The sequence below is a fragment of the Phragmites australis genome, chromosome 10 (assembly GCF_958298935.1).
Source record: "Phragmites australis chromosome 10, lpPhrAust1.1, whole genome shotgun sequence".
NCBI classification, from domain to species: domain Eukaryota; kingdom Viridiplantae; phylum Streptophyta; class Magnoliopsida; order Poales; family Poaceae; genus Phragmites; species Phragmites australis.
In genome coordinates this window covers 8,486,798-8,501,238 of record NC_084930.1, presented here as the reverse complement: position 1 = coordinate 8,501,238, position 14,441 = coordinate 8,486,798, and the positions used below count along the sequence as shown (strand labels likewise).

Here is a 14,441-nt window from a genome sequence, read left to right as displayed (position 1 = left end):
CTGTCGGGTGGGGTATGTCCTCCTGTCATGGCTAGGTTGTTTGCAAAGTTTGTACTTGCGTAGGCCGTCAACAATATCCGCTTCATCCATTTTACCTTGCAGCCTCGTGTCTCTAGGCCTTTCAGGATCTGTGCATTGTGCTCAGGGATAAGGTACCCACTTAGATCCCTCGATTGCTTTGTAGCTATTTCTGATGTTGAATGACCACATCTTTGGAAGTCATATGCTCATAAATACATCGATCGTGAAGTATGATGCTACGTACTATGATCCATCATTGGCGCCCATATCTCTACAAGAGGCTAAGACATGCGAGCACGGGATATGATGTAGTTTTGGCTTATTGCATGTGCACTTCACCTCGTGAGGCCTAAGTTGATATTACTGCATGGTGTCTCCTGCGCTATACCCTGAAGCATACCTATGACTGTACATGACCTCAAATTTATTGTTAGCCAGGTCGTAGATCTTCATTCGATGAAAGTGTGTCTTGTTTCTCCTTTTGGATATGATTTCCTTCACCTTAGATGCAAACTGTGTGCTGCAATTCATAGCAGCATTATCACGGTCTCGAAAGTAGTCCGTCGTTCTATAGAATGTGAGCTCAATGATGGCACATAACGGGAGGCACTGTACTCTCTTTAGGATATTGTTGAATGCTTCTGCTATGTTCGTTGTCATGATGGTGTAGCTAACATGGGATATAATAATTTTAGAAGGCCTATTTGCATAAGAAAGAGTACAGTATGATCATTTAAATTCTATGTGCTAACCTGGCACTATAAGTGTCATGGATTAGGGACCAACACTCCATCGGCTTCCCCGCTATCCACTGGCTAAACGTAGTACGTGAACGGCAAACTATAGTTTATCCTCCAACCATTTGTGTTTGTAGCTGGTCCTCCTGTGCTTATTGATTTGCCATCATCTTGCGAGTGGTCTCATTAACTCTCTCCATATCTCGTTGAACTTCGCCTCCTGGTTCTGCAAACACAACCATTTGAATCTCTTTACAAGAGACTTGTTGTGATACCTTATGTACAGGTTCGCTCCTAAGAGTTGCATACACCATCTTCTCTCCACATCAGGCCATGCAATGGAGTTGTTTGTGATATCATGTAACATGTCCAACGCATGCAAAAAGCCCTTGTTGCGGTTTGAGATGATGGAAACACGTTCCCTGTTTCTCACGACACGTGTCCTCACCAAAGTGAGGAAACACAACCAGCTATCATTGTTCTCAATCTTAACCATTGCAAAGACTAGAGGAATGATATGATTATTTGCATCCACCGCTATCACTGTCATAAGGGTATCATGGTACTTGTCACTCAGAAATATAGCATCCACACATACAATCGGCCTGCAATGTCTGAAAGCTTCGATACATTATCCAAAAGACCAAAATAACCTAATGAGATATCGGTCAGTGGTGTTGTATGATCCATCCTCTAGCTTGATCGGCTCATCTGTTATAGCCCACTGAGTCCCTAGATTCATCATGGCAATCTTCTGCAATAGCCTCAGAGTATAGTTGTAAGACTACTCGAAGCTTCCAAACAGCATCTTCAACGCCTTCTACTTCGCTCGTCACATGGTGTGGTAATTGATCAACATACTCGTCTTAGTCTACACCTCCTACATAATAGATTTTGGTGACAAACAAATGTTCGCACAAACAAGAGTGATGAGGAGTTGGGCTATGAACCTTGCATCAACGGTGTGACTCACATTCCTATTAGTCTCTTCGCTGCATGTATGTGAGGTGTGTCTACTGATCACAAAATAGTTGTCATATTTTAGCATATGTGCTCGTACAAAGTAAGGACAATTCAGATGCTTGATACACCGGGCGTACTTGTGGTCCTTTCTTGTCATTACAGTATAATTACTAATAAAGTGGATAACCTCCCCTTGTTACGAAACTGTTGCCCGACCTGGTTGTCGTTATTCCGGTATCCCTAGTTAGATGAGGTGTTATACTTAACGATGGCACAATCCAGCAGCCCACCACCGCGAAAGTACTGGATCGTAGGCACTAGGCCATCATTATTAGCAACTTCTTCATTCATGCTACCATCGGCTTTATCATTCATGTATCATGCATCTACCTCAAAAGGGTTTACTCTAGCTCCCTCTCTATCAGAACTGTCCTCCCTGACATGCCCTTCATCTTCTTCATACATTACCTGCTAGCATGATCCTTTCACGGTAGTCACTGCATCACCTTGCACCAGTCGTGACACTATGTTTATGTACACCCACATATAAAAGTTCTCCTCCAATGCACCGACACCCTACTTCCACCTATAGAAAGCATGCGTGAACTAGGCAACCACTAAGCTATCATGTTATTAAACTAATTAAATAATCTAATTATACTAACTAATCAAATTCACGCTAATTACTATTATACAATCTACTTATTCTAACTAAACAAATAATTACTATTATACAAATTCACACTAATTACTATTATACTGACTAAGCAAATAATTATACAAATGTAATTGAACAAATTAAACAATCTACTTACCCTAATTACTATTATTACTATAAGTATTAATTAAATATATAATTTAAGTACTTATTGTAACTCGCGCTACTGCTCCTCCTTGTCTCGGATTGATTCTCCTCTCTTTACGCTGCTGCTACTTCTCACCTCGCGCTGCACTGATGCTTCTCCTCTCTTCTCTTGCTCGCGCTGCTCGTATATTCTCTGATCTCGCTGCAGTTCTTTATAGCGAAATATAGCAGTGTGCTAGTATTTATAGTGAAACACGGCATCATGATAGTTAAAAAAGAGGCAAAAGTGAATCGACGCGATATGAAGTAACCGGCCACATCAAAACTGAGCAGGACCGACATGTATTTGCCATGAGGTGGCCTTTGTTACCTCCTTTGCCCCACGAGTTCTGCATCGATGGCATGTGATCAAAATTTTGTATTCTCTGCTCTGATTTTAAGTATCTTTCTCTGAATTCTCGTACAATAACTCGGTGCTATCTGCACTGCTGCCATGTGATTATAAAGTGGCCACTCCTGGACCCTCTCTCTGCCTCTTTCATCAAGTAGCGCAACAGAAAGTGTGCACCTCTTTCAACTTTCATCACGCATTTCTCATTTCGATTCTTCTCTGCTTTTTCTTCATCTACTCATCACCAAATTAATTCCTCCCTCTTTTGTTTCATCTCTTAATTAATATGCCCTATTAATTTCCTCCCACGTTTTCTTCTTGTGATTCATGCCCAAATCTCTCAGTCTTGGTTTCTTGCCACGATTTTCTTGATCCTTTTCGCTAGTCTCACGTCTGCACATCTTCCTTTTGAGAAAAGCTGACAGGTCTCTCTCCTATTGGCGCATTGTTTCTGGAAGCCGGAATGTGAGTAGAGTTGTCTTGCACAAGGCGAGCTGAGGGGGAGGTAGTGCAGCAATGGCGCACCTGCTGCTGCACGGCACCCTCGACGCCACCATCTTGGAGACCGACCACCTCACCAACCCCACCCGCGCCACCAGCGGTGCCCCCGGCATCTTCCGCAAGGTAAGTCGGACCCCGTACTTCCGTACAACCATGATACTAGAAACAGATGCACCCATCCATGGTTTTTTTTTTTTTTTTGACCGAACAGCCATGGAAATCTCACTTCTTTGAGCCCAAAAATCGAATCTTTTCATCAGTAGGGGATCTTGGCTTCCAGGTCGCGGAAAAGAGGCGATTTTTACAGCGTGCTGTGCAATGCTAGTAGTAGCTTTGTTGCTTTGCTTCGTTCGGATCCAAGATTCTTGTAGCTTGTGTGATGCGTGCCGTGCGTGCAGTTCGTGGAAGGGTTCGAGGAGACGCTCGGGCTGGGCCAGGGCTCAACGCGGCTGTACGCGACAGTGGACCTCGGCTGGGCGTGCGTTGGTGGGACGCGGGTCATCGTCGACGACCCGACGAACCCACGGTGGTACGAGGCATTTCGTATCTATTGCGCCCACTTCGCCGCCGACGTCATCTTCTCCGTCAAGACCGCGCAGCCCATTGGCGCTATGCTCATCGGCCGCGCCTACCTCCCCTTCCGTGACCTCCTCACCGGCCGAAATCGACCGATGGCTCGACATTCTCGATGCCGGTAAGAACCGGCTCCCGCACGGACCCAAGATACGCGTGCGGTGCAGTTCCGTGACGTGGCCGCCGACCGTCGCTGTCACGTCCGGTTTTTCAAAAGAATCACCAGTGCAATCCACATGTATACCAGGATCAGTTTAATCATACATGCAGTGACATAATAAGTGATATACAGTTCTATATCGAACAAAATAACTTTATTGAAATAGATACCAGAGTTTTTAAATAGTAGCGGAAGAACAAGAGGAAACTCCAACGATAGCTTCAGGCACACCACAGGCAATCGACTGGGGGCAACGTGACCCAGAACGTTCCGTCTTCATATAGCCTTCAGCTTCCTTGATCTTGATGAGGTCTTCTCTAACTGAGTAACAATTATTATTGAAAATAACAAGTGTGAGTATATATCGTACTCCGTAAGTGTAGGAAAGTATGACATGGAGCTTAAGTCAAGATAGGGTTGGATACCAGTTTACTGCACTAAGCAGCCTTAACCTATAATTCCCAGAAGCATCCTATTTACTAAGTGTAAAGACACAACTTAAACAGGAAGAACAGCTCATCGGATTCCATCCGACTACCAAAGTCAACAGATAATCCATATCTGGCTACCATAACTCACCAGGTAATCCTATTACCTGGTTACCCGACCATTCATACCAGAACCATGAACCCAACTAATCAAGAAGAAGTCCAAACCGCTCTTGACCGTGAGCACGACTGATCGATCAGTTTTATACTCTGCAGAGTTTGCCCATCTTTCCCCACGGGTCGTGATTTCATCATCTGCATTACCAGGTGACAGTCTTCATATTGCCGTACCGGCCAAGCACTTATATACTTCTAAGGTGTGCACCAAGAGATCACTACAAGGTCTTTACAAAGCTCCCACCGACCTGCAAGCACCCACTGAGGTTTCACCGCTAACAGACAATTACATCGCTACAGAAGCCCCCTCTTGTGCCACTCAACCGTCCAATGGTGCTCGCAGAACCCATATAGGCCCCGTGGATGGTTGCGGTTTAGCTTGGTTACATGGTCCAAGAACCGGTACTTAGGATCCCACACAGGAACAACCACAAACCTGCTGTACAGCACCACCTCAACTAACCATCCAGTTAGGATCCTATACCATGTTTCTACAAGATTACCATACTCAATTCTTGTTGCATAAACATTAGTAAAGATTAACATTTACCTCAACTATGACAGCAACTAGCATATCTACCCTTCATTTTCCATGACTCATCAATGGCAACAAAGATAATCATACAAAATCTAGTAAACCCTAATCATGGGATTCCAAATTAGACAAGCATGTAAGAAGGATAAACAATTAGTATAAAAGTCCTAAAATAGGTGCAAGATGTTCAAGGAGACTTGCTTGGCTGCTGCTCAGTGATATTCGTAAACTCGGTTCTTGCATATCTCAAAGTCTTGACTTTGTAGATCATCGATTTCCGAACTGTTGCTCCTGGAGATCCTCGTATTGATTCGGAACGTAGTCGTCTACTCGCAGGAACAACTGACAAAAGAGAAAACACAAATAACTAAGAACAGTACATCAAACAGAGGCATTATATCATAAAAAAAACTCTATGGTTAGATAAGATACGAGATTTAGGCGAATTCATAGAGTGTTGCTTGAATTTGAATGAAATTCGCTGAACAAGATTTGAATAGATGATTCTATTTGAATAATAAGGGCTGGAATATAATTAACTATAGAAGGCAGGGGCTAACATATAAACATCCTAAACAGGAAAGTAAAGATATAAATAAAGGATCTCTCGAGGGATTATTTGGGATATTCACCAAGAGAGCGAGATCAGAGAGTAGAGTAAGGGAGTTTGGCATGGAGGAGTCGGCCGGCGGTGGGCTCTCGGCGTTGTCGGTGAGGGAAAATGCTCGGGGTTGATGGAGATGGTTCAGACGGGGTCGCATCGCAGCCATGAACTCATGAAGGGCTCAGTTTGACCTGAGGTACAGAAGGACATGCACACCGGCGAGCTGAAGGTGGCGAAGTGCACGATTAGATGGAGATAGCAACAGCGATTACTGATGTTGACATTGGGTAACAATGATGTTTCAACAAATCAAGGAGAGTAGGGGCGTAGAATGCGAGAAGACAAACTCGGTTTTATGGTTGGTCTTGTCAGAGAAGTTCCGAGGTAGCAGCAAAAGAGAGACGAATGATCCCAGGTTCGGAGGTGACCGCGCACAGACACAGTGAAGAAGACATGCACGTTCTCAGAGATTAGCTGTGATATTCAAGAAATTGTTTGAATAGAAATATTCATATTTTCTGGAACACAATTCTGCAGTGATGGTCTGGATAGGGCTTCACTTGAGAAGGAGATCGATTGGTTGGAACTTTGGTGAGATTGCGCAACGACATTAAAAGTTAGGAACGCGTTCCTGGTGGCGTCACTACAGATGCGAGGGAACCTTCATGTGGCCGCACAGAAGATGTGATGGGACACATTGTGACGTGGTCGATGCATCCAAATGGCTCCTGGATTGACGGGGAACGCGGATGCATTCCAGGTGCACATGTAGAACACTCACAGACATAGGGGCAGCGGCGTAGCGACCACAAAATAGTTGGCGTCGATGCTCTTCTGGCTGAACTACTTGTAGGGATTGTGGAGGATAACCAAGGGCACATCTCTATCAAAGGGATCGATGATTGGAGCTCCGGTTCGTCGGGGAACGCAGCTGACATTCTAGGTACACCGAACGTGTACGGGACTGGGCAGCAGGGATTGCGACATCGAGAACGGGGGCTCTGTTGTAGCTTTGGATAAACCGATTTTGGGAGGATGTAGAGGACTAGTAGGGGCACGTCTCGGCCAAAGGACTCGTGGATTGGAGTGCTAGTTTATCGAGGAACGCGATCTAAACTCGCGCTGCACGCGCAAAACTTCAGACTGGGCAGCGGGCACGACAATCATGATCCCGGTGGCGTCAGGGCTCTAATGGCCAAATGGGTTGGTGATGGTGTGTGGGACATCCAGGGGCACGTGTTGGTCAAATGGCATGGCGATCCGACAACTGATCGGCCGGGGAACGCAGATGCCATTCGGCGGTCGCGCGGCTACCTGCGATAGTGATGGTCGTGGCCGCGTAGCGAGGGCTTTGGCCGGCTAGGGGTTCGATTAAGGCTCACAAATGGCATCCATATAGGGAAAAGAGGAGGGGAAGGGGCTGGTTCGGTCCTCACCTTGCTGCGATGATCGGTGACAAAGAATTCGCGGAGACGACGATGGCATCGGCGGCAGCGACACCAGCGGCACGACAGCGAACGGCGGCGGTGGCGACCGAGATCTCGGTGGCTTCTTTGTTCCTCTGGCCAAAAGGTTTTGGGACATGGTGAGGAACGACCTGGGTCACATCTCGATAAAAGATGAAGTCATTTGGATGGACGGATCGTCAGGAACGCGGATGCCAACCAGCGATAACATGGCTGTCTACGACGGCGAATGGTTCCTAGCAGGTTGGGGGCAGCGGCTAGGGTTTGGTGGACATGGGAAAAGGGTACGGGAGGGTGTGCTGGTCCCTTTTTATGGGGCTAGGGACGTTGGGCTGGTGAGCCAAGGAGGGATCCACGCCGGCCATGGCCTGGGCCCAAGTTGTGATCTGATTGCGCGACGCTAATTCATAGGTTTGTGTTCTGAGGATGATATCTCTATCGTCCGGACTCCAAATTGGACGTTTCTGGACTCTAAATTATAGTACTCGAAAAGATTTACAACTTTAGTATTCATTGGAACTTCTGAAAAGACCATCTTGATTTCCAGAAATATACCACAAGATAAACTGTTTGAACTCAGACTTATCTGCGCAGTACTGATTTCGGGAGCCATAACTCCTAGGTCCATTATCTAAAAGGGGATTTTCATAGCTTCAAATCGAAGCTCTCGACAAGAACTAAAACTTTGGTATTGTCAAGATTTGCATTTGAGACCGTATTGAACTCCGAAACTACGTGAGAAAATGAGGTTGACGATAAGGAGTAATTAAAGCTGGCTTCAATTGCCATTATAGCCATTTAAGTGACGGTTTTCACTATGAATTGTTAGAAATTGAAAGAGGATAAATGAATGTCAATGTGTCTTGATTGAGCACTAACTCGAGCTTTGTTGGTCGGCCTTGGTTACCAGGCGAAAGGACGACATCGTTTCGAAGTGGATGAAACGATCAGGTACATGCACATGCAAGAGAGCTGTTTTGGACTGGCTTTAGCGCACATATGTGCCGTCATGCTAGGAATCCAACATGATGCAAAGTTGATGGCTTGATGCTAGTTTGAAGCCACATGCTAGAAAGAAAAATATTGAGTAAAAGCAGTGCACACTGGGTTAGATCAAAATGATGCGAAATGAAATTGTTCACGGAGGATTTTTAGATAATGTGGGGAAAATAAAACAAGAATTTATCCAACCTTGAAATTCCTTAACATATTCTAATATTTTATAAATATATTTTTCATCGCACAAAATAAATTCATTTTAAACTCTAAACAAAATTTTGAAAAAGTTTTCAAATTTCAGAAAAAATATTATTTTATTATTTTAAAATACTCACAATCGAAAATAGGAATTTTTGATGCGACAGCCGCGGGTGGGACGGTGGCGTCAGCGACGCGCGGTACCCCGGCGTGCCGTACACCTTCTTCTCGCAGCGGCCCGGGTGCAGGGTCACGCTGTACCAGGACGCGCACACGCCGGACGCGTTCGCACCCAGGATCCCGCTTGCCTGGGACCGGAACTACGAGCCAGGCAGGTGCTAGGAGGACGTGTTCGACGCCATTAGCAACGCGCACCATCTGATTTACATCACCAGGTGGTCGGTGTACACCGAGATCACGCTTGTGCTCCCGGCTCCCGGCCGCGCCCCCGCGGCGACGCCACCCTCGGGGAGCTCCTGAAGTGCAAGGCGAGCGAGGGCGTGCGCGAGCTCCTGGTGTGGGACGACCGCACCTCCGTCGAGTCCCTCGGCATGAACTGGGGGTTCATGCAGACGAACGACGCCCAGACGGCGGAGTACTTCTGCTGCAGCGACGTGCAGTGCGTCATCTGCCCGCGCAACCCCGACGCCGGCAGCAGCGCCGTCATGGGCGCGCAGATCTCCTATATGATCGCACACCACCAGAAGATCGTTGTCGTCGACCACGAAATGCCGGTGAGGAGCAACGACCGCCGCCGCATCGTCAGCTTCGTCGGCGGCCTCGACCTCTGCGACGGCCGCTACGACACGCAGTTCCACTCCCTGTTCCGGACTCTGGACACGGCGCACCACAAGGACTTCCATCAGCCCATCCTCGACGGCGCGTCCATCGACAAGGGCGGGCCGAGGGAGCCTTGGCACGACATCCATGCCAAGATCGAGGTCCCGGCCGCGTGGGACGTGCTCTACAACTTTGAGCAGCGGTGGAGGAAGCAAGGAGGCGGCAAGGACCTCCTCGTCGACCTCAAAGCATTGGCAAACTTGATCATACCGCCGTCGCCGGTGATGTTCCCTGACGACAAGGAGACATGGAACGTGCAGCTCTTCCGGTCCATCGATGGTGGCGCGTGCTTCGGCTTCCCCAACACCCCAGACGCCGCGGCTCAATCCGGCCTTGTCGGTGGCAAGAACAATGTCCTTGACAGGAGCATCCAGGACGCCTACATCCACGCCATACGCCGCGCCAAGCACTTCATTTACATTGAGAACCAGTACTTCCTCGGCAGCTCTTTCGGGTGGAAAGCTGACGGCATAAGGCCGGGGGAGATTGAAGCATTGCATCTGATCCCTAGAGAGCTCCTACTGAAGATTGTGAGCAAGATTGAGGCTGGTGAACATTTTGCAGTTTACGTTGTGCTGCCAGTGTAGCCGGAAGGCCCTCCTGCTGGTGGATCCGTGCAGGCAATTCTGGACTGGCAGAGGAGGACGATGGAGATGATGTACTATGACATTTCCGTTGCGCTTGAGGTGAAGAAAATCGACGCAAATCCGAGGGATTACCTAACATTCTTCTGCTTGGGGAACAGAGAGGTGAAGATGAGTGGTGAGTATGAACCTGCAGGTCGCCCGTTGGATGGGACAGACTACGCTCGGGCACAGAAGGCACATCTACGTTCACTCCAAGATGATGATAGCTATGCCCAAATACACTGCACGATCAAACACTTCTAATCTAAAATAGCAAATTTAGTCTTAGGTTGCTGCAAATAAAATCAGTTGCATGAAATTCTTTGCACCTGTTAAATTAAACATATTCAGGTATCTGCAGCGCATTTTAGATTTTCATGTTCCATTCTTGAAGTATCTTAAAAGTTCAAATTTAGGTATATCTGCATTGTTCCATTCTTGCTGTCAGAAACATGACTGCTGATACCGTCACCTAGTCTTATGTCAGTTCCTACACTGTCATGGCATGCTTTATGTGGTTCAAGTTAAAATCTGTCTAAGAAGCAATCTGCCTGGTCTGTTTCAGTCGACGACGAATACATCATTGTAGGATCTGCTAACATCAACCAGCGGTCAATGGACGGGGGCAGAGACTCGGAAATCGCCATGGACGCGTACCAGCCCTGTCACTTGAACAACAAAGGCCAGGTTGCCAGAGGGCAGGTCCACGGCTTCCGGATGTCGCTGTGGTACGAGCACCTGGGCACGCTGCACGACGATTTCCTCATCCCCGGGAACCTGGAGTGCGTTCAGAGAGTGAACAAGATGGCTGACAAGTACGGGGATCTCTACGCCGGCGACAACCTCGAAGATGACCTCCCGGGGTACCTGCTCAGCTACCCGATCGCCGTCACTAAGGAGGGCACGGTGACAGAACTCCCAGGGGCGAAATACTTCCCAGACACACAGGCTCCGGTGCTCGGTGCGAAATCCAAGAACCTGCCTCCTATTCTTACAACGTAGAGAAGCGTTTTCTTTTCTGGTGTAAGTCTGGTACAGCGGCACTGCTTACTGGCTTACTGCTGCCTTCTGAATGTTTAGTTCCAGCAGTGTAAGACATTCTGTTGCCGTGTGATGTTTCTAGCCTGAATGGGTTGATCAGTTCATCTTAAGTTTGAACATTTTCTGGTACTTGCATGATGCATACTAGAGTACTGAACTTTCGAAGGATTACGAGTGCTTTGTTGGCGACTTGACTTGACTTGACTGACTCATTAGCTGAACAGGTTTTAGACTTAGTTGGCTAGGTTAAATCAATGGTGTCACATTTTGTCAATGCTTTGCCAGGTTTGGTTTCTTGGATTCTGGACGGGTTTTGATCTTTGGAAGGTTCCTGTCAGTTACACACTGGCCAATAGCCTGCCTGGTTCATCAATTCATCTGTGCATCAACTATATCGACGTTTCCAACTGGAAAATCATTCAGAGCAGACTTGTAGTCGTCAGTTACACACTGGCCAATAGCCTGCCCGGTTCATCAATTCATCTGTGCATCAACTATATCGACGTTTCCAATCCTCTTTCACTTCCACTCTTGCTACTTCCGGCACAATTGTTAATCTGAAATTCTAAACATTGCTGGTTGCTGCTTTGTCCCAGAGAACTGGTATATTAGCACTGACCCCGTCCCCCACCACACACACACACACAGAAAACTACTACAGAGAGTACCATCACAATGGTTGAATTTTACTGCATCGCTTTGTAAAGAACTGCACTAGTCGTAGATAGTGCCAGTAACTCTCAGAGAATGTCTGGAGGTTACAAGAAGCACTTCCAAAAGCTAGATATCATCCATACTTTCATGTCCAAAATGGAGGAACATTCTTGTCACGTCCGGTGCCGTCCATTCTAGTGATCTTTTGTGCTGGTCTGGTCTCAGTTGGAAATCTTTGGAGGAAATGGTGATCACTGATCAGTGATCCTCTTTGGACCAGTTGATGCTTTCAGCTTTCCTGCGCTTCTCTTTTCCCTTTCTTCTGCACGAAGCCTGTTGCTGTCCAGTTCATTCCCACAAGAATTAGTGGAGGTATTTGTAGGGCTACAATCTATGGATCAATTTCCGTTTGTCCCTTGGAACAAAGGAATACACATGCACCTTATGAAATGGTTTGATCCCTAGAAACTTTAGAGGAAATCTAATATCAGGGTAGATTTTAATTGATATGGTTCTCTCTCTCTCTAATTTTCTGAACTTCCATGAGTTCCAGTTGAAAAAAAAAAACGAATTTCTGAACGAGGCAAGTTGTCGGCACCTGTGCCAAGTCTTATGACTTAGTCGTACGCATAGCCATTCCCTTTTGAAGTCATGGATTCCAACGTGGAGTTTTCTTTCCATATCCACGCAAGACATTGTTTCCTCGGAAACAATAGAAAAAAGAAGAAATTATTGCGTTCCAAACTAACTCCACTTTTTTTGTAAATCATGATGAACATCGACTGAACATTGGTTGAATCATATGCGCGCATATTTGTTCTCAATATTAGTACAACTAGCGATTCTCAACGAAATCGTAGTAGCTGGAGTGGACGGACCTACAGTAGACTAGACCTACAGTAGACTAGACATGCACGTATGATCCTTCACAGGCTCGAGGTGAAGCTCATCTTCACAGGCTCGTGGTGGTTGGTCAGGATTAGTTATGGGACTTGGGTAGTGGCTGCCCGGTCCTGTTTGTGTGTCGTATCACGTCAAATCATGCTTATTAGACATGATTAGTGTATAGTGTTATATCGTATATTCGTGTGTATATTCGTATTGACACGAGTTAATTTTATAAAGTTCAAGCACGACTCGGTATATCATGCTATCGTCATGCTGGTATAGGCATATTCATAGGCATAATCCTACCCGTGTCGTCTAACAATGTTTAAATATTTATTTTTTACCATCTCACAATTATATCTCTCATATTTATATATATTTTATATCATATGGTAATATTCACATATTTGTCTCTCATTATCTAACACTTGTGTTATTCATGCTCACACATCTTTTAATGTCTCATGTTTTATATTAAAGATATTAGAGGGTAAATACGAAAAAAATAGTCATATAGATTATATCATATCTTTTTCATGTATCGGTATATGCAAAATCTAAATTATCGTTTCGTGTTGACATACCCACCATACCAATATCCTAAACATGATACGATCCTGGTATTGGTGCCTATTGATCCGTGACATCCAGTGGTTTGAGCCAGGCTAAAACTCATGCCGTGAGCGCTTAGAAATAGCATGGCCACAAGTCCCGGCTCAGTCAAGATGCGTTAAGAGCAGCACTAGACTAACAAACCTCCTGATCACACCACTCGTAGGTCCGAAATCGCGATCACGCATCAATCGGCACCTGGGCTCCGGCCCCACCTCAATCAGTATCCGTAAGACCGTAACACGAGTGGTGCCGTCATTGAGTATTCGTGTCGCCATCCGTCTCTGTCCAACTCACACCTAGACCTTCGCTTGGATGTACAGTAGAGGTGACACAAACCTTATTATCTATGTATCTCTAAAGTAGAATTTATTTTTAAGTAAGGTATCTATCGACAGTGAGATATCTATGAAAAATTTATTATTATTTAAATTTCGTATTTTCAGTCTTTAATAAGCGTTATGTAAGTGTATGCATATGATATGTACGTACATCTACGAGTTATATTAATGTTTCTAAAAAAAAGTTTGACCATCAACCTATGTCCAAACCACAAGAATGTTGTAGGATCCCAAATAAATATTTGATGTGAAAACACTAGGTTGAAAATTTAGATATGATTTTTTAAATATTTAAAAAATTCTAGTACAATACGCAGATGTATGTACATATTGATATCACCACATACACATATTCACATAACGCCTACTAAAGACTGAAAATGCAGAGCTTGAAGATCCACGAAGTCACCATAAATATTTCGCTATCAATAGGTACATCGTCTACCATAAAAAATCCGTCTTACTGAGACACACAAGTAGGGATGACAATGTGCACCTTTTACCCACGTGCTCGTAGGTAAAAACCTAACGGACGCGTGTTTGGGTTGCAATTTTTACCAGTGAGTACAGGTGCAGGTTTGAAGTTAAACCTAACATGTATAAAAAGATAGGTATAAGATAAGCTTATTCATGCTCGCTTCGTCCATATACCCGTTGTAACCCCCAGGAGCCACAGGACTTGTAATGTCACTTAACTATACGACCTACAGCTAAACTTATAGAAAATTCATCAGCATATCCTCTATATTTAAAGTAATGAAGGAGCAACAACATAGATAAATAAGATATAATTCATATCACACTAGCATTTAAAATCATCCCAACAATAACCAAGAGTAAACTATTAAGTTCAACATCACAACAACACTAGCATTTAAAAT

The 14,441-nt window shown here is 45.4% G+C and overlaps 1 pseudogene; it reads left to right on the top strand.

Annotated features, from left to right (window-relative positions):
- Window positions 1-3,099: 3,099 nt before the first annotated feature.
- On the top strand, window positions 3,100-11,074 carry LOC133883265 (phospholipase D alpha 2-like; annotated as a pseudogene).
- Window positions 11,075-14,441: the final 3,367 nt, after the last annotated feature.